This window comes from Leptidea sinapis, chromosome 25 (assembly GCF_905404315.1).
Source record: "Leptidea sinapis chromosome 25, ilLepSina1.1, whole genome shotgun sequence".
NCBI classification, from domain to species: domain Eukaryota; kingdom Metazoa; phylum Arthropoda; class Insecta; order Lepidoptera; family Pieridae; genus Leptidea; species Leptidea sinapis.
In genome coordinates this window covers 5434264-5454034 of record NC_066289.1, presented here as the reverse complement: position 1 = coordinate 5454034, position 19771 = coordinate 5434264, and the positions used below count along the sequence as shown (strand labels likewise).

The 19771-nt window shown below is 32.4% G+C and overlaps 1 protein-coding gene across 2 annotated transcripts in view; it reads left to right on the top strand.

Moving 5' to 3' along the window:
• The window catches only part of LOC126972102 (zwei Ig domain protein zig-8-like), a 235091-nt gene that overhangs the window by 81045 nt on the left and 134275 nt on the right, over positions 1-19771 (top strand). For both annotated transcript variants that reach the window (XM_050818690.1, XM_050818691.1), the window contains exon 2: positions 5345-5383. The gene's annotated coding sequence lies outside the window, so the exon portion shown is untranslated. The remainder of the gene's footprint in view (positions 1-5344; positions 5384-19771) is intronic.

Genomic DNA, 19771 nt, shown 5'->3' with positions numbered 1-19771 from the left:
GAGCATGTCTCAGGCTGTTTTTTACACACTTTTTATAAGCTTCACCTGTATATAATATATTTATTTGTAACCGACTCATTTGGACGAGATTTAGGCCCATAAACGTCCAGATTTCGTTAAATTTCGTAAATTTATCGAGGACCGATGATAAAACATTGATTTGTTAAAACTATTCCATTTTTCAATATGCAAAATAAAATTTTTCATCTATCGTCGATAAGTCAGGAAATGATGTTAATTTTAAATTTCAACCATTATCTTTAACCGATTTATCTAATATTAGGAAATTTTCGAATGAGAATTTTGTGCTTTTAGCTTGTTTTTTAGTTTTTTTTAAACTATTATTACACCTTGTTTTTGGTAACACAAATTATTACTATTATAACTTTACCAAATATTGACATGGTAATCAATTCATACCAAGAGACGCGTACTTCATTATTAATTCCTTCAAACTCTTCATTGATATTCGTTAGTATTTTATTATGGCAAACTCATCCTTCTTCTAACAATTCAAATTGAAGTTAAGCGAATTCTAACTTCACAGTTCGCGGCTCCATAAAATCGTGTAAAAAGTCCTACATTCACACGCAAAACCAATTAAATGCTTAAAACTTTGTGGTGTACGATGGCGCCTGAACCAGCTTCACATACATAACATTTAAAATCATTTAAATGTACTGTTTAACAAAACCGATTTCGTGTGGAATACATGATTTGTATTGTTGGTTTTGAATAAATATTGGATGAATGGTAAGCTGATGTTAATGTATTGAACATGTTAGTTCGTAGGTGTGAGTACAATGACACCGCCGTTCTGAAACTGCTAAATATTTATTTATATTTGAGCTTTAAGTGTTTTAATATTACTTTTTCTTCCGAGCTAATTTAATTGATTTCAATCATTCGTGTTTGGCGAAATAGAAGCTGTGTTACCAACTATACACTCACGTATTGCAGGAGCATTGATAGATTTGTTAGCTAATATTTTTCTCGCTAACGATAAAGATATAGCCTCTCGCCTATTTCTGCCGTGAAGCAGTAATATGTAAACATTACTGTGTTTCAGTCTGAAGGGCGTAACTAGTGAAATTACTGGGCAAATGACACTTAACATCTTAGGTCTCAAGGTGACAAGCGCAATTGTAGTGCCGCTCAGAACTTTAGGGTCTTTCAAGAATCCTGAGCGGCACTGCATTGTAATAGGTATCAATTACCATCAGCTGAACGTCCTGATCGTCTCGTGCCTTATTTTCATTAAAAAAAAACTCATCTATGAGCAGTGTTGGCATTTTCTCTTTCTAGAATAATTGTATTGTATTTTAAACTAGACACTTACGTTTTTAACAGGTGAATTTTTATCAGGTTCTTGATCTTCTTTTCAACTTTATTAACTATTCTATATTATTCTTTATTAACTTTACCCGAATGAGCTCTACCATGCAGCACAGTCTCATTCAATAACCACAAAAGTAAAATGCGCGACTTAAAAGGTTTTCACTTCAAAAAATTTCAACACTAAAACAACTGACTTCCAGAAAAAACTATTCCAAAACAATAGATATAATATGCACTTGAAAGGTAAAAAATATTGCGTATTTTTATACAATTTAATTAACCTATGTAATTAATCTTATTCTAGTTACAATTATTGTTATATTTGGAATCGGAGTCCTCCTGCCGCGGCCCAACCCTGGCCTCTCTTACAAACCTATATTGGCTGACGCGAAACAAATGCCACACAGGAAGTACCAGCTTTCAAATAGAAAAAGAATTATCAAAATCGGTTCACCCAGTCAAAAGTTATGGGGTAACAAACATTAAAAAGAAACATACCGACGAGTTGAGATGCTACTCCTTTTTTGAAGTCGGTTAAAAAGACTAACCTGTAAAACTAGGTGGATCAATATATTTCTATTAACCAAAGAGCTCTGCGTGAAAAATTCATTTTCAAATGCACGTAGCATTGTAAAGAGAATTACAAATGTTGTTACCTCGCTGTAATGGTTTCACTAAACTATGATTAAAAATATTATCATTAGTTTTGTGTGTAGACTCAGGTACGAGAATTATAATATCTTCTCAGATAAGTATTACTCTGTGGATTTTCTATCTGCGAAAGTTTTGTAAATAGTCTTTTTAGAATGCACAGTACATTTATAACAGCTTATTATTTTATGATTAAAGTATTCTTTTATAAGGAGTATGTTTTTGTTTTAATCAGCATTAGGCATAAGTTTTTGTTACAATAAACAAGAACTATTTCTCTTTCCATATTATAAGCGCTCTTATCGTTGGTACTCTTGACTTTTCAGTACGTTTTCGTAGTGAACGTGAAAATATGGATATGTGGTAAATTTATATTAGTTCAAAAATTTGGTACATATATTATGTTTGTAAGAATTCAGTGCATCCTGTTAGTGTATATTCTGCCACAAGTCACCGATGAAAGTGAACACATTTTGCTGGACAAGTGGAGCATCCTTACACAAACAATGACTTCAAGCTCTAAAGGTTGATGCATCTAATATACGATAATTTATATTTATACAGATCATTCTTTAATATTTTTTATGAAATAACTTACATTATCTAAACACAATTCATATATTGGATGCAGAACCTTAAAATTTTTTTATTTATATTACGGCCCTTGTAAAATACTCTATTTGATTGAAAATAGTGGCCTTGAGTTTCTTGTATGTTCTTCTTACGAGCTCAACTTTTTCCGAGCATAATATGATAGATTTAGTGATATAAAAGAAATATATTTTATACTGACGATTCAAAAGCGTTTAATTTAAGTCTCATTGAATAAAGATTATTTGACTTTGACTTTGACATATTAAGACATTAATTTGCATCTGTAACGGAATCGGTAGTACCGTTGATTTATACTAGGGTGTCCCTTGTCCGATTCTTGTCCACCATGGGCCAATACGTTATCGGTTTTCGTATTCATATATTTATTCGAAGCTATCGGTCGGCAACGCTCTTCTGATTTCTTTAGTATTACGAGAGAGCATGGGTCGAAGTATTTAAGATTTTCTTAATTCCTTATCTCATGCAGCAGATAAACATCTAAGCATTCGAGAAATGTATGCAGATTTTGTTACGAATACATTAACGCCGTTCCTAGTTTGTTACTTGTTTCTTGTCATCAAAATTTACATTTACAATAGAAACATATAACGAGAAAGTTTTGTATGTGTACTTTGAAGTACTTCAACTAGACTAGATCTTGGTAACTCTCTGTTATACATTCACTGACGTGTGTGTTGAAGTGTAAATCTTTTGATGGAATTTGTTTCAGAAACAGTCTGAATATAAGTGTTAAAGTAAAATTGCTACTTACTGATTCCTGCCGCCAAATTCCACCATCGCACGCCACGCCACAAATTATGATATCATCCCCACCAAATGGATGTGTGGCTATTTCAGTGTTCCCAAGACGATACGACGATATACGTATTTTCAAAAATGCGCACAAATATCTCTTAAAGACCGTTATCCTGTGAATTGTCTTGTGTTGGAAGAGAAAATAGGCGGTGGTGGTCACTTAACACTTTTTTTCCACTAACTTTAAAGACTTTTTTTAAAATTTACTAATACAGTAAATTTACATATAACAGCTCTAATGGTTACCAGCTGGTTATGGACGTAGGAAGATACGACAGTAGTGTGATGGCTCTATTTGGCACTTTATTCGCATCATAGTTTTAATATTTCAATAAATTTAGTTCCTTAAAAAAGATTATTGGCTATAATTACTTTTATTATTAGTATTAAAAATGTGTCCGTCTGCTTACTTTTGTATAAAAATATCCTACAAAATTGTATCCACAAAATCAAATCCATAATCCCACCAGGAATATGGAAAATTACTCAAATAAAATTTGAAAAACAAAACTTTATGAACAATGCGGGATTCGAACCCACGACCTCCGGCGTTCCGTGCCGGTGCTCTAACCAACTGAGCTAACCGTTCGAGTACCGCCTGTTATAAAATTTTGTTTGCTTTGTTCAACTCTCAGGTTGTGGCTTCATCTACAGGATCAACTTTACAGTTGATAACCTGCTCAACCCCAATATTTGCATATTAGGAAATTGACTTGAGATGTCGCTCTTGTAGATCTAAACAATATGACGTTATGTTTTTAAAGTGATAGCCCTCACTTCAAGGATTAATACACAAATAAAATTTGAAAAACAAATCTTTATGAACAATGTGGGATTCGAACCCACGACCTCCGGCGTTCCCTGCCGGTGCTCTAACCAACTGAACTAACCGTTCGAGTACCGCCTCGTTATAAAATTCTGTTTGCTTTGCTCAAATCCCGGGTTTGAATCCCGCATCGCTCATAAAGTTTTGTTTTTCAAATTTTATTCGTGTATTAATCCTAGAAGTGAGGTTATCACTTTAAAAACATAACGTATTGTATGGAATATTAGTTTAGCTTCGTTATACGCGTCGATTTGAATATAACGTATTACTAAATTGGTGAATTTTTGTAAGATTCATAAATAATATTTAGAAACTGAATAATAATAGAAAAATAATAAATGAAAAATTAAATTTTGTTCAAATTAAAATATTTTTAATCAAAATAGGGTATGTCATCACTCATTGAAAATCGAAAACTACTCCCATTCTAAAAATACTACCTCAGACATGAGAAGAACGGCCGCAACAAACTCAGTATCTTTGTTTCATAAAAAAATATAGTTTCAAAGTAATATCGTACAAATATACTTATTTTTTAATAGACTAAGGGCGGTCGCTTCATTTCCAATCTGTGGTATCATTATTATCAGTAAGTTCTTACATAGATTTTTAATATCTAAGTTGTTTTTCTACTTTTTCTCTTATTAATTGATTTGATGCGCGACTTATGGAAAAGCAGGACAAACGAGTGTACCTGGTGTTAAATTATAACCACCGCCCACATTCTCTTCAAACACCACAGGAATCACAGGAGCGTTGCTGGCCTTTAAGGAATTTTGTACGCGCTAGCTTTCAGCGAAGAAGTAGCAGATTCATTCTCCAGTCAATATTCCATATTATTTCACTTAAAGTGTTTTACTGTTACTTCTATTGGATATTCCAAGGAGTTGTAATGTTTAAATGAATAACGATGCATGTTATTAATGACGATGTTCGTTTCTTACCGTTGTATAATCAAACATAAAATTTACCAGGCATGTTGTAAGGGATATTTTACAATTTGATCGCAAATTTAAAAAAATTGTACAAGAATCCTAAACTTAAATTGTTCAAATATACTTTACCTTGGGTACAGAAAATAATAATAATTATAAAATCTTATAAAATTATTTGTTTCAGGAAAATAGAGTGCAAGTTGTTATCTACATCGTAAAACAGGTAAGCGAAACATTTTTATACGAGGTATGACAAAGATAATTTTAACAACTGTCACATTTTATTTTTTACTGAAAAAAGTTTTTACATTACACTGTATTGAAGTACTCCAATGTAGTAATGAAAGTAATAGCTGTTAAAAGCTAACTGAAGCTGATCTCGGATTTAAAAATTAAAATCAATATTTCTGTTGCGCTAACGCCAGACAATAAATTAGTCCAAAGTGGAATTTAGCAGTTCAAGTATTTGATACCATACTCTTTTTTATCTAACAGTATATTCTTTTTAGATTATCCGTTTATGTCCTCTGGGGGCGTTATTAAATTTATACGACATCACATAGCCACAAGCAATCAATTAAGATACTGCAAAAGTACCTTACTTATTTAATTATATTAATTAGGCAGCGTAGAAACTGTGAAATAATAAATAATTCATATACTATATGGAAAATAAATACCTTCCTACAAACTAACCGGTGAAATTGATGATTTTCATATCTCTTATTTAGCTTTCTCTTAGTCGGGTGATTTTTTTAAAATGAAATAAATTACTGAAAGTTAGAAGTCTCTGTCTAAAACCCAAATGAGATTATATGTTATAAAAATAATCGAGTTCATTAATTACCGAATATGTTTTTGTTTACGACCACTGGCAAATAAATAAGTAAACAAAAGTATTCTTATAATTCTAAAAAGGTTTTAAAGATAATACTCGACACAAGGTTCTAATAATTAATAATCTTGGCTGCAGTATTTCTTACATGGCATTTAATTCGCCATTGTTTTTTAAAGTAAGGGACGAGATTGATACGTCGTGCCTATTAAAATGCAGTGCCGTTCAGGAATCTTGAAAAACCCAAAAATTCTGAGAGGCATTACAATTGCGCTTGTCGCCTTGAGACGATATTAAGATGTTAAGTTTCATTTGCCCAGTAATTTCACCAGCAACGGTGCCCTTGAGACTGAAACTCAATAACGCTTACACATTACTTCAAGGCAGAAAAAGGCGCAGTTGTGTCTAGCCGCCATCATGTGCAAAGGAGCTTCCCACTGGTAAGCCCTGCCCATAACAATGTAATACCGCTCAGGATTCTTGAAAAACCCAAAACTTCTGAGCGGCACTACAATTGCGCTCGTAACATCTTACAAAACCATTAAATAACATTGGTCATTGTAAAATAAATGTATAAGTATATTTATTATTAACTTTTGATATTAAAAACATGTCAAATTCATACAAAACGGGGCTCTATTTAATTCTGTAGAGTCGTTTGTCCATCGGACGTGGTACAGACGGACGATTTATAAAGATAACTGGCGTCCTAGATCTTGTGTTCTCCCTTTGGCGTTAAGTGGATTACTTTGGTCACGAGTGTGTAGAATAAAATATGTTTCATTTAGATGCTGTTTCATAATATTTCGTTTGCGATTTGCATTTATATTGTTTTGCAAAACACACGTAGGATTTAGATAACACACAGTTGTGTTCGATGGTGGTAAAACTATATACTTTTATTTTATACTAGCTGACCCGGCAAACGTTGTATTACCATATAAATTGCAGATTTATTTTCTACTTACTTCACACTTATTTAATTATAATTTGGATAATTCACGCTAAAGTTTTATAAATTATGGCCTATGAGTTATTCTGGTCATCTGGTTATCAAAATCCATTCAGTAGTTTTTGCGTTAAAGAGGTACAAACATTCATCCAGACATACAAACTTTCACATTTATAATATAAGTAGGATGGCGAGAAAAATCCAATATCTATGTAGCACTGCAATTGTGCTTGACTTTTAGGTACAGTTGATAAATTTTATGGGCTCAGTGATTTCAGTATCTTCAAACCAAAGTACAATAATCATTAGATGCAAAAAGCGTTGCTAGTATCAATCTTACTGCCAATACCAAATGAGGTATTGATCGCTTACCGTTGCGTGGAGACGTCGCTTTATTGTGGGTTATATTATACATATATATTGATTCTTTTGCGGGTAGTTTTACAGAAAAAGCTGTTTGAGCTGATATTTCCCGCCAAATTACTTTCTCGCGCCACGCGCCATCAATAATATCATTCTTATCATTCGTATGTATGGCGTAACTCCAGTACGGTTTTTAAGGAAATTTTGTTTACAAACTTTCTATCAAGTACAAAAGAACTATGGAATGAGATTGTTGCTTATGCAATTTCGATTCTGCATGAGTTATACTAAAAAATATTGGGTGCAATTCTAGACAAATTTTGAATTAACCTGTAGCTTACAACTCAATAGTAAGTATAGTCAAAAAAGTCAACCCTTTACGAAGTAGCGCTAAATTCAATAAGAAAAAAAAATGTGACATTCATAAGTGTCATTTCCGTGACCTACATGAATATAGGGATTTTGATTTAACTTGATTTGATTTATTTATTTATTGACATACTTACTATCGAATGGCCCGTATATTTGATAATGCTCCCATTCCATTAAAAAGAATCCGTTATACAATTAAAATTGACGGATAATATTTTTGTTCATTATTTTACAAACAGGGTTAGGTTAGGTAGACGTTTACTGAGTAAATATAATATTTTTAAATATATTACGAAATAACTACTTATCATTTGAATTAAAGGCATAAAAGGCGTAAAAGGCATTTATTTACTCAGAATTGATTCCTTTAGAATTATTTTTGATGTCATTTCTAATATACTAGATGCAGTATCTAGTATGCCGCTTCGGAAACAAATGGAACTCTGAGAGAGAAGAAGCGGTGAAAGAATCTCTCCCAGCATTTTTTTTGCGCTCTTTTGAATGAAATATACAATATAGTAGTACTGTTATTGCTATTGCTATAAAATAATCATAATCTAGTCCCAGGCTGTCGGATCACTTAGATATTCTTCACTTAGATTTCTATCTTGGAGTAGTAGGATTTACGACAGAGTCATTTTTTAATAAGAAAATTAAATTTAATTACAGATAATGCCTGAACAGTGGCTAAGACTTTATTATAAATGTGTTAAGTAATTATTTACATTACCTATAAAGCTATTATTTCCAGTGTTATAATAATGTAATCACTATTAAGAGCAAAACTGTGACGATTTTTGTGAACGTGTATTAAATTTTCATAAATGTACTGACAGTGAATAATAATAATAATATTGACACACTTTTTACACAAATTATCTTGCCCCAAGTTAAGCATCTATAGCCTGTGTTATGGGTTACAAGACAATGATATATTTAATACAATATACTTACTTAAACATACATAAATTCATATAAACATACATAAATACATTTAAACATCCATGACTCGGCAACAAACATCCATATTCATCATATAAATGCTTAGGATTCGAACCCGGGACCTCTAGCTTAGGCAATATTTATTTCTTTAAATTTTTCTTTGAGAGAATATCAATGACGCCAATGTAGGATAACTTTTTATGTACGTATAAAACTACTTTAACTAAATTATTTATAATTATGCACATAAGTAATTCTTAATACTATGACAGTACATGATAAAGTTATGCGCCCCGGTACCTTTGAATACATTAACATGAGACACTTCGAAACACTTGAACCACACAAGCTACCTTTGAAGATAGTTTGTGAGTTTCAAGCAAACGGATGGACGGACATTAGTTGATAATTATAATTAATTTGTGTATATTTGAATAATTTAACACATGACAACAATTTGCCTCAAGGAACCAAGCAACAGAATAACACTAAAGCTGGTAAAAGCATTCGGTTTAAAGAACTTTATTTCTCATTAAGACAGTCGTCACCTATATGAGAACATAAAATTAGTGAATGAGAGGCGAATTAGCTCAATGCTGCTGTGCGGATTTAAGTTGGTGGTCCTAGTTACAAGATAATATGGTTTATTTTTATTATATTAATATGACCAGTGGGAGGCTCCTTTGCACAGGATGCCGGCTAGATTGTGGGCTGGTGCAGAAATGTGTAAACAATTACTGTGTTTCGGTGTGAAGGGCGCCGCAGCTAGTGAAATTACTGGACAAATGAGACTTAACATTTTATGTCTCAAGGTGACGAACGCAATTGTAGTGCCGCTCAGAATTTTTGGCTTTTTCAAGAATCCTGAGCGGCACTGCATTGTTATGGGTAGGGCGTATCAATTACCATCTGAGCTGAACGTGCTGCTCGTCTCGTCCCTTATTTTATTAAAAAAAAATACGTCTTATGCATTGGTTATATACAGGCTGTCCCAAAGTTATGGAACATGAAGGGAAAGTACCTTAAATATCGAAGATAGGCTATTTTACGGAATCGAAAGTAGGGGTGGATTTTTTTTACATTTAAGTCAGTTCGATTCCCAGACGAGGCAAGTAATTTTTAGAAAGTCTTTGAATGCAGAATTACTAACTTTTAAAAATAACATAAAGTCTTCTTTCAGTAAAATAGCATATCTTCGATATTTAAGGTACTTTCCCTTCATGTCCCATAACTTTGGGACATCCTGTATATATATATATATATATATAAACATAAAAATTTGCTGAATTTGTATAACTCAACAATTTATATATATATATACATATATATATGTATATATATATACAGGATGTCCCAAAGTTATGGGACATGAATATATATATTATTTTATATATATATTTATATATATGATAAAGCGTTAATGTCACTAAAGCTATTGAATAGTAATTCATAAGGAAGAAATTGTTGAGTTATACAAATTCAGCAACGAAATTTTTATGTTTTTTTCTTGTAAAACATAACTGAATACTTAGATAATCTCTCTTGCTGTTAGATAACCGATAAAAACAGACAGAGAATATATGTTTAGTGTGCGTGACAAGCTACGTATTACATTCGCGATTTGTATGACACTTTGTGTTAGTGTGCGTGAATTGCTCAAAATAGAGGTTAGTTCTAAAGTCTTTTTTTTCGACGTTTTCACAGCTGTCATATTCTATCTAGACGTATAAATAATCTACGCCTGAATATTTGGAAAGTCTGTCCGGTCAGCTAGTACACATACATAAAACACATTGTGAATACTCTGCAATGTCATAGTCTAGTCGAAATCAAATAAACTTTATTCAAATAGGCTCGAATCGCCATTTAAAACACAACAAAAGAAGAGCTCGTGAGAAGAACAAACAAGAAGTTCAACGTCCTCTCTTTTAAATCAAATAGAGTATTTTACATTGGCTGTAAATGTACATAAAATAATAGTTTTTAAGGTTCGTGCAATATTATATAAATTATGTCAAAGTTTAAAAACATTTTAGATATTAAATATTTAATAAAAAAGTAGTAAACAATAAACTGTATTAATTATTAATGCAACTGTTGTGTATAAAGGGGTATTAAAACACGAATGTGCGTTTATCGAAGGTTGGTTAGGCGAAGCCGAGTGTGATAATAGTACCACATGAGTGTTTTAATACCTAATGAGCAACAGATGTAAACAAGACTTTACGAGTATCTACCCCCATAATATGAATCCTCTATAAAAGATTCTGAAATATTTAGCTTACTGCTAACATTAAAAAAGCCAGTCCTAGTAACCATAATATCATCCAAAGGATTGTTATTATGAAAACGGATGATATAATGTTGTACTGAATTTCATTACAACACTCGTTTGGATGATGTAATGGTTATTAAGACATTGTGTGTTTTAATGTTGGCAATAAGCGTTTTACCTTCTTTAATACGGGATAATAAAGAATGGCTGTAGATATCTAATATATAAAATTCTCGTGTCATAGTGTTAAACTTTGAACTCCTCCGAAACGGCTTGACCGATTGTCATGAAATTTTGAGTGCATATTGGGTAGGTCTGAGAATCGGACAACATCTATTTTTCATCCCCCTAAATGTAAAGGGTCCACACGATTTTTTTTTTAAATTTTTTGATTATGAGTCTGCATTAAAAAATACATACAACTTCAAATTTTCACCCATCTACGAACAGTTAATCTATCAACAGTTAATTTTGTATCGCGATTTTAATATCGGCAATACAACGTTTGCTGGGTCAGCTAGTAAAAATATATAATTTTATATATTGAATGCATCGACCATAATGAAACAGAAAGCATAACAAGATAGAGTTTTAAATATCCTCGACTCCTTAAGACATCTATCATCAATGTAGTACACAAATACTTGTCAATATCCAACGAAACCATTAAACTGTAATGCGTTAGGGATTTATTGTAAAACGGGCATGACTCGTTCATTACTAAATTTACGGTACCATTAGCCGCTGGATTTTTACGATCTTGGCGTCCATCCAGCGAGAATTTTTCGATCCCCTAAGGAAAAGAAGGATAGACTGTTATTCAAGAGCAGCCTGTATAGCTATATAAGCTAAAGCCTTAAGAACTTTATCTGTTTGAGCTTAGTTTTTGTTGTGTAATTTTTTTTTAATTAATAATGACTCAAGAATGACTAAATACTAACGGTGTTATTGCAAAAAAGTAAATTAAAAATGGCTTACACACGTGTTTCGTTAAACAGTGTCTAACTATTTAAGCGACGACTAAAGATTGTTGCTAAACAACAGTTAATTGCTATAGAACTTTTATAAAGCATGTGTTCTACACATGTTTAACTTTTTTATAAGAACACCGAAAAGGATTGAATGACGGTATATTTTGATTAGGTTAAAAAGGAAGTTTGATTATATAAATATTAAAGATATAACAATTTATTTTGAATTCAATAAGAAATTGATACCACAACGAGTCCCTAAAAAGGCAATCACAGGCGTATAGATGGACACCAAATTATAACAGTTCATTTTTCCTTTTAAAGGTACCAGTAGATACCTACCTCCCTTGAATATTACCAATGAATAAAAGTTTATCAGATAAGCAAGACACGGTACATTTTTTATTAATTAATTAGTCTAATCATTAATAATAAATCCATAAAATTCATCCAATAGGCATCCTAGTGAAAACTTTGGAAAAGTAAATATTACATAAAGCGACGGATATTTTTACTGATATATTTATAATACTTACATTACCAACGGCGTACCACAACGGCGCCTATTTCAGCAGTGAAGCAGTAATGTGTAAGCATTACTGTGTTTCGGACTGAAAGGCGCCGTAGCTAGTGAAATTACTGGGCAAATGAGGCTTAACATCTTATGTCTCAAGATGACGAGCGCAATTGTAGTGCCGCTCAGAATTTTTGGGTTTTTTGAGAATCCTGAGCGGCACTGCATTGTAATGGGCATGGTGTATCAATTCCCATCAGTAGAACGTCCTGCTCGTCTCGTCCCTTATTATCATAAAAAAAAAATCATCAATATAAATTAAAACCGGAAATAATGAATAGGATAAATATTGCGAAAAAGACAATTAAAGCGTACTTATAAAGACACTAACTAAAACTAAAGTCTACATTGCAATGCACGACTGCGCCTGTCATGTTAATAATGTGGGTTAAGGTTGCCGTTTTATTATGATAGGTAGGTATTTAGTTCGATTTGAAATGGTGCCTTCATGGTTAGAGATTTTCGAGAGAAACTTTATTCACATGGTACCTACCTATGCAGTTCTTCAGCTTAGACAAGATAAATGGGTACTTTGATAATTCCAATGATTGAATACGAGTTCGCGTCAGAAACAGCACGCAATATCAATGTTGCGTTTGGATAGGGGACTGCTAATGAACGCACCGTTCAATTTTAATTGAAACGCTTTCATAGTGGAAACTTTTATTTGAAGAACGAACCACCTGGAAGAACACCCACACAGACCTGGTGGTCTCAGCATGGTGCTATTCACTATAGCTTTCTCCGATCTGGTCAAGCAATAACGGCAGATGTCTACTGTGCCGAACTCCGAAAAATGATAGTCAAACTTGCAGTGAAACAGCCGCGACTCATGAATCGATATTGCTCCAATGGACTACAATTTTTTCGTGACTTGGGCAAATTTCTACGTGATAAAAAGTTTTCTTCTCAGTTCTATCGCTAAGGCATAAATGACCTTCCTAGGCAGCAATGTGTAGTTAATAATGTTAATTATTTCGATTAAATAAATATGTTACATTAAAAAAAAAACGAATTTAAGTTTTTCAGTACCAATCTCGAATTTCATACTTTAACCCCTAATATAATATATTCAAATCCAAATTCAAATATTTTTATTCAAAATAGGATGTGACATCACTTATTGAAAGTCAAAAAACTACCACCCATTCCAAAATGAATGCCTCAGACCTGAGAATAATGGGCGCAACAAACTCAGCGGGCTTTTTTTTTTTTCACTTAATAAATATGTTCACAAAGTAATATTGTACAATTAAACGTATTATTTAATAGCCTGAGGGCGGTCACTCCATTCCCAATCTGTGGTATCATTAAGAAAGTCATTTATGTTATAGTAACCTTTACCACACAAGTTTTTAACAATTCTTTTGAATAACGTAATACTTTTGTTTTGAACATTTTCTGGTATCTTGTTGTAAACGCATATACATCGCCCCACAAAAGACTTACTAACTCGGCTTAGCCGAGTAGTAGGCATCATAAGTTTATGTCTGTTCCTGGTGTTAACATTATGGTTATGACAGTTTCTGGCAAATTCACTTATGTGCCTATGAACATACATTACATTATCAAGAATATATTGAGAAGCAACAGTCAAGATGTTAATTTCTTTGAATTTTGCTCTCAATGATTCTCTAGGACCTAGGTTATAAATAGCGTGAATAGCCCTCTTCTGGAGTACAAATATTGTATTAATTTAGTCCTTCAAATAAGTAAGTGTATTCAGTTTTAGAATTTCATATTCACGTTTTTTATATGCTTATTCGTTTTGTTATATCTCTGGTGTCACATACCATTAGGTACGTTATACGTTTGCTCGATTATCTTATTTTTCCATAAAAAAAGGTAAAAAACACTGATGATACATTCAGAAAGTTCTATAGAAGAAAAGTATGTTTTCTAACACATGAAACAAATCAAAACAAGGCGTAGACAGCTTCTAACCCCTACGAAACAATAATATGAATTCATAACGAATATAACTCGATGTTTTCGAGTTGTAAAATTTACATAATATCAAAGTCATGTACAACCGAAATTCATCTTTGTATGGAACGAAACAACACTCAGAATTGTCAAGTGCTTATAGTGACTAGAAGTACCGCTGTATCAAAATCCTTTGAATGTGACGGTGTGAAAAGGCTTTTGTCTGAAAATGAAAAATTTTAGCGCCTTACAAAATTTATAAGTGCATTTTCTTAATTAAAAGCTTGGCTTTAAAACTTTCGCCTTTGAGTTATTTTTCTCGCAGAAGTCACGAAGTCTTGATTAATTAAGAAAATCTGCCCTTTTTCTGTAAAAATGTACATTTTTATAGCCCTGAATAGTTTAATAAATTATTATATTATTTTAAAAGTACCTATATAAATAATTCTTTGCATTGTTTCTTTGAATTCGCGACTCTTATTTTTCAGAGTAGAAGGCAGGTATCCTCATCATGACGTAATAGTTCTTTTATTTCTGCTATTATTTCTGTCAGTCCCTTTTTTTACGGACTAGTAAGACAAGGGAGCGTGTGGTCACCTAATGATTAGTACCTTCAACCACACTCTTTTATTGGATCTTTGGGAAGATGTACGCGCATTTATGAAGGTACCCATGTAGTATTGTTTTGGAAACACCATGAAAGAAAGTTCATTCCACTGTTTGGTTGAAGATGGCCTATTAACATTGGTATGGCGTATGAGCTGGCGAAAATGCTTTATATTCTATGAGATTATTAATAAATTAAAAGATTAGAAAATTCACATTTTATGAGCTACGAACTCATTGTTAAGGAAGTGACAGATTGCTTTGACAGCCAGTGACAGCTATTCTTAATAAACTTGACACTGTCACTACGTAAGGCTTATGCCTTTTAGCTTATACAGTCAATTTATATTTATATTGGAATGAATAGAACAAAAAATATTTCTATCAGTGCAAAGGTAAAATTTGGCGGCAGGAATCAGGTCAAACAGCTCTTCTAGAGTATTCTACTCTACAGTTAAAAACATATCGTGAAGCAACGTCTGTACGCAACGCAACTGATTGATCTATTTACAGAACAATGAATCACAATTCAAGCAGCTCGAAGAATAGCTCTGTATATGGCCACATGGATGTCAAGGATGTTATTTAAGTTGGCGTATTACTGGATGTTGGTCTCACGAATCAGCTCAAATAACACTTATAAAAAACTTTAATTGATAAAAAAATAGTTGTGTATCACAATCAAATACTTACGCTTCTCATAATACCTACCTTTGGATTTTGTTTTTGACTGCCCGTGATAAATACGAAAAGAAGAGGCACAACGATGTGAAGTGAGTAACAGATTCAATCTGAATTGTAATTTTAAGTAATATTTCCACGTCTGGACATTTCTATTGTTGGCAAATGAACCACTTAAAGTCCTTGAAGTACAGGTTGATTAATTCGAAATATTATAAGCGATACGCCTGTCTCATAAAGGAGTAGGGAAAGATTACGGATATTTAGCTGGATTCTTCATCTAGCATCAAACCTTTCATTCATGCTCTCTTATTTTTACTACTCTTGACCTTGGCTCTTTTTAAGACAACCTCGACCTTATCGTGTAGGGAATTAAAATGAGTGTCTAGTCAACCTTTATCAACATTTCCATCCACATTAGCTTTATGAATTTCTGCAGTCAATATTCTTTCATCTTTCCTCCATTTATGATCAAATCATATCAACATTTTCACTAATAATATATTTTGCTTCTTACTTCAGTCCACAATGCTCTTTAATGTCACCTTTCATAACCTCTCTCTTAGTCAATACACCCCGAACATGTACGCTCGCCTAGATCGTTATTTTCCACCACTTTCATCCGCACTAACTTTCTTAATTTGTGCAGTCATCTTCGCTTTCTTTCGTCCTGTCTCTGTACATGATTAAGCCTTTGACTTGATCATTGATATTCTGTACTTTATACTACTTATTGGTATTTTGCTAAATTTGTCTCAGTTTATCAATATTGTTGTCACTACGTTTACTAGCGTATATAATATGTATTTTTTGTAAATGTTACTTTAGAGTTTATGTAACTTCGAATACTATTTTTTTTATGGAATAGGAGGACAAACGAGAGTACGGGTCACCTGGTGTTAAGTGACCACCGAAGCCCACATTCTCTTGCAACACCAGAGGAATCACAGGAGCGTTACCGGCCTTTAAGGAAGGTGTACGCGTTTTTTTTTAAGGTACCCATGTCGTATCGTCTCGGAAACACTAATGTAATATTATCGATTTAAATTTGCAAAATAATTTAGTTTTAATTTCGTACTTGTTCTGGTTAGAAAATTGCATCGTAACAAAAAATTCTACATCATCTTACCTAATGGGGTACAATACAAAAATTTTAAACGTAGTTGAATTGCAACATATTCTTAAATTTGAGAACTACAATTAAATTCATCTCACTATTATGTTATTTATTCAATAATTGTCTCCAACAGATATTCTCAACGATAAGCCATAATTATATTGCTGCTATTTTTTAATATACCATCAACATAATTAGAGAGGGAGAGATCGTTTTGATAATTAATAGATTTAATTGAAGAGCTTTTGAATTCAAATGCAACATAGTATTAGTTTCAGACGAGCTCTAGATTGCTCAAGCACAGCTTTGCGACTAATTAATACTTGAGATACCTAGGTAGGTTTGAATCTTTTGATTGATAGATGAGAAAGTTACAAGCACTTTGTAGATTGAGTTTATTGGATACTTACAATACAAACACCTTATTTTAATTTCTTCACACTCACACTAGCGGCCCCCTACGACTCTATTTTAATTATGCCAAAATCTAACCAATTAATTATATTTTGTTCACAACAAAAAATTTGGACTTTAACATGAGCTTTTATTGTTCAAAATTAGTTCAGGGGATCTAAAGATAAGCTGGAAGAAACAGATAGTCCATCTAATAAATTTGGACTTTAATATGAGCTTTTATTGTTCAAAATTAGTTCAGGGGATCTAAAGATAAGCCGGAAGAAACAGATAGTACCATCACCGTTATATTTATACACTAATCATTCATATAACATTTTTATGCATTGAGTTGATGTGACATCACAAAAAGATATTTAAATTTTTTCTATATTAATGTGCATTAATTTGGTAGTTAAAAAAAAATCGTTTTTTTAACCTTTGATACTAAAGCTATACCTGCTACTATTATTATTATTGCTAACGGCCGTTTTCAATAACATATCTCTAGTTACGGATACATTGCTGTCACCGTTAATTGACAAGATCTTATCTATCCTTAGTTATGTCCAGTACAGTTATAGTTCAATACTTTATGTTGATAGGTTATTGAAATATGAGTTAGCGTAAAAGGATAGATTTGTCTTACCTCTGGTATGTTAAACTAAGGATAGATAGGTAATTGAATACGGCCGTAAAGGTTTACCTATCTTTTGGGGTTAACCGTAGCAGTCATCGCTAGAACTAAAAATATATTCTTGTGTTGGTGTTTGTTTATATTTTTATGTAATTTGGGCTAAATGATGATGGGTGGGAGAAGGGAGAGTAGCGAGCGTGTGAACTAAGAGATATTTTGAAGTCATACTTCTTTAGGCGCGTTATGAAATTATGAAAATATGATGAGAGTGAGACTTTAATATGCGCGCGCATCACTGTAACAGACAAATAACAGGGTGAAGTTGGTTCCTAAAATTTTCTCACGTTTGCATTCCATTATTAGGAAAGGCAAATGGTTACAGCCCGTACAGCCGTATTCGTTATTCAATAATTAATTGTCAACGCCGTCGTTGCAAGATTTTTACAATATTGTTCTTTCTACCAACGTAGAATAGAACGATGAGTAAATAGATTTGAGGAGTTTTACATTAAGCCAAAGAAGTATAACATCTTGCGTTCAAACATAAGAAGACACACACTTTGTTTATGCTACAAGAGGAAATGGACCGCCTTATCATATTCATCATCGTGACCCGTATGTATTGCTCGTTTCAGTTCTCGTCGTATTTTGATGTTCTCATTGAAACAAACAAAAACATGATTAAAAACTAAATCAAAACTTAAATAGTAGTAGCTATGTTAGTAACTAATAAAAGTTTCTCGCTCTCTTATTATAGCTATTAAATATTTGAGAAAATAGATAAATTCTCAGCACGATAAGCTATTTCATAGATAGAAAACGAATGGGAAAAGTCCTTGGCAACACGGCTCCGCTTCGATAACTTTGGACGTGTTTCGCCTGTTGATGATAGAACGACTATTTCAGAGTCGCTCCTAAGAGTTGGCTTTAGGAGCTTTTAGTTGATTGACAAACGCGAGTGAGAGTCATTTGTGGGCATCAATGATGAGCCTATAAAACTTCGAATACAAGTGGTCAAAAATATTGAAAACGATACATTTTAGTAGTTTATTTTAAGTCGCTATATAACAGCAAAGGTTATCAACAACTACATCTTAATTTTATAAAGTGTTGTAAATTTTAATTAATTTAAGTAATTTTACAATTTTACACCCACTAGCTTGTCCTAAACAATCTTTTAAGTTTTCGGAAAGTTTTTATAATGATTTTGTGTTGTTTAAGTAAACTATAATTTATTTAATTACTACTATTATTGGATTTATGTTCTTATTATTAACCCGTGCTTCTATGCATTATTTGGAATCACTATAATATATTACCCTTTTTGTATTATCGATTTTTGATTGTTACATCATTAATGTCACAGCACTGGCCTTTATTTTCATATTATGTCATTCGGTTTTTTCCTTCTCTATTGATAAATTTAATGTAGGTAGGTGATCACCCGGACCCGGAAGGTCACTTTAAATAAATCTAAGAAAACAGGATCAAGTAAATCATTATTTTTTACACCTGTTTTAAAATGTTCAATTATAAATATCAAGCAAAAGCATTATTGGCTTTCGAAACACAGAGGTATTATAATATAATTGATATGTTATATTATTTGTTTAATCTTTTTTTATTTGTTTGAGATCTTATTAAAAAATCGTTTTTTTTTAACTGGCGTCAAATATCGTACTGTGAAAAAGAAAAAGGCGCGCTTCCAACCTATAAATTTTATGCTTTCGTCTTTTACGTTGATACAAAAATGTCGTTAAGTGATAGTGATTTGACTCCAAAACTTATGAATTTGGATGCTTTAGATATTATTTAATTATATACTACCAAAACAATCAAAATATAAGCACCTAATTTGTATGATGATTTTGATCAACCATGACCCTAAATGGACTAATGAGGGACATTAGTGTTATTTTTTAAGTACAAGTAGTACAATTTTAAGTATAAGCTAAAAGATGCTTATT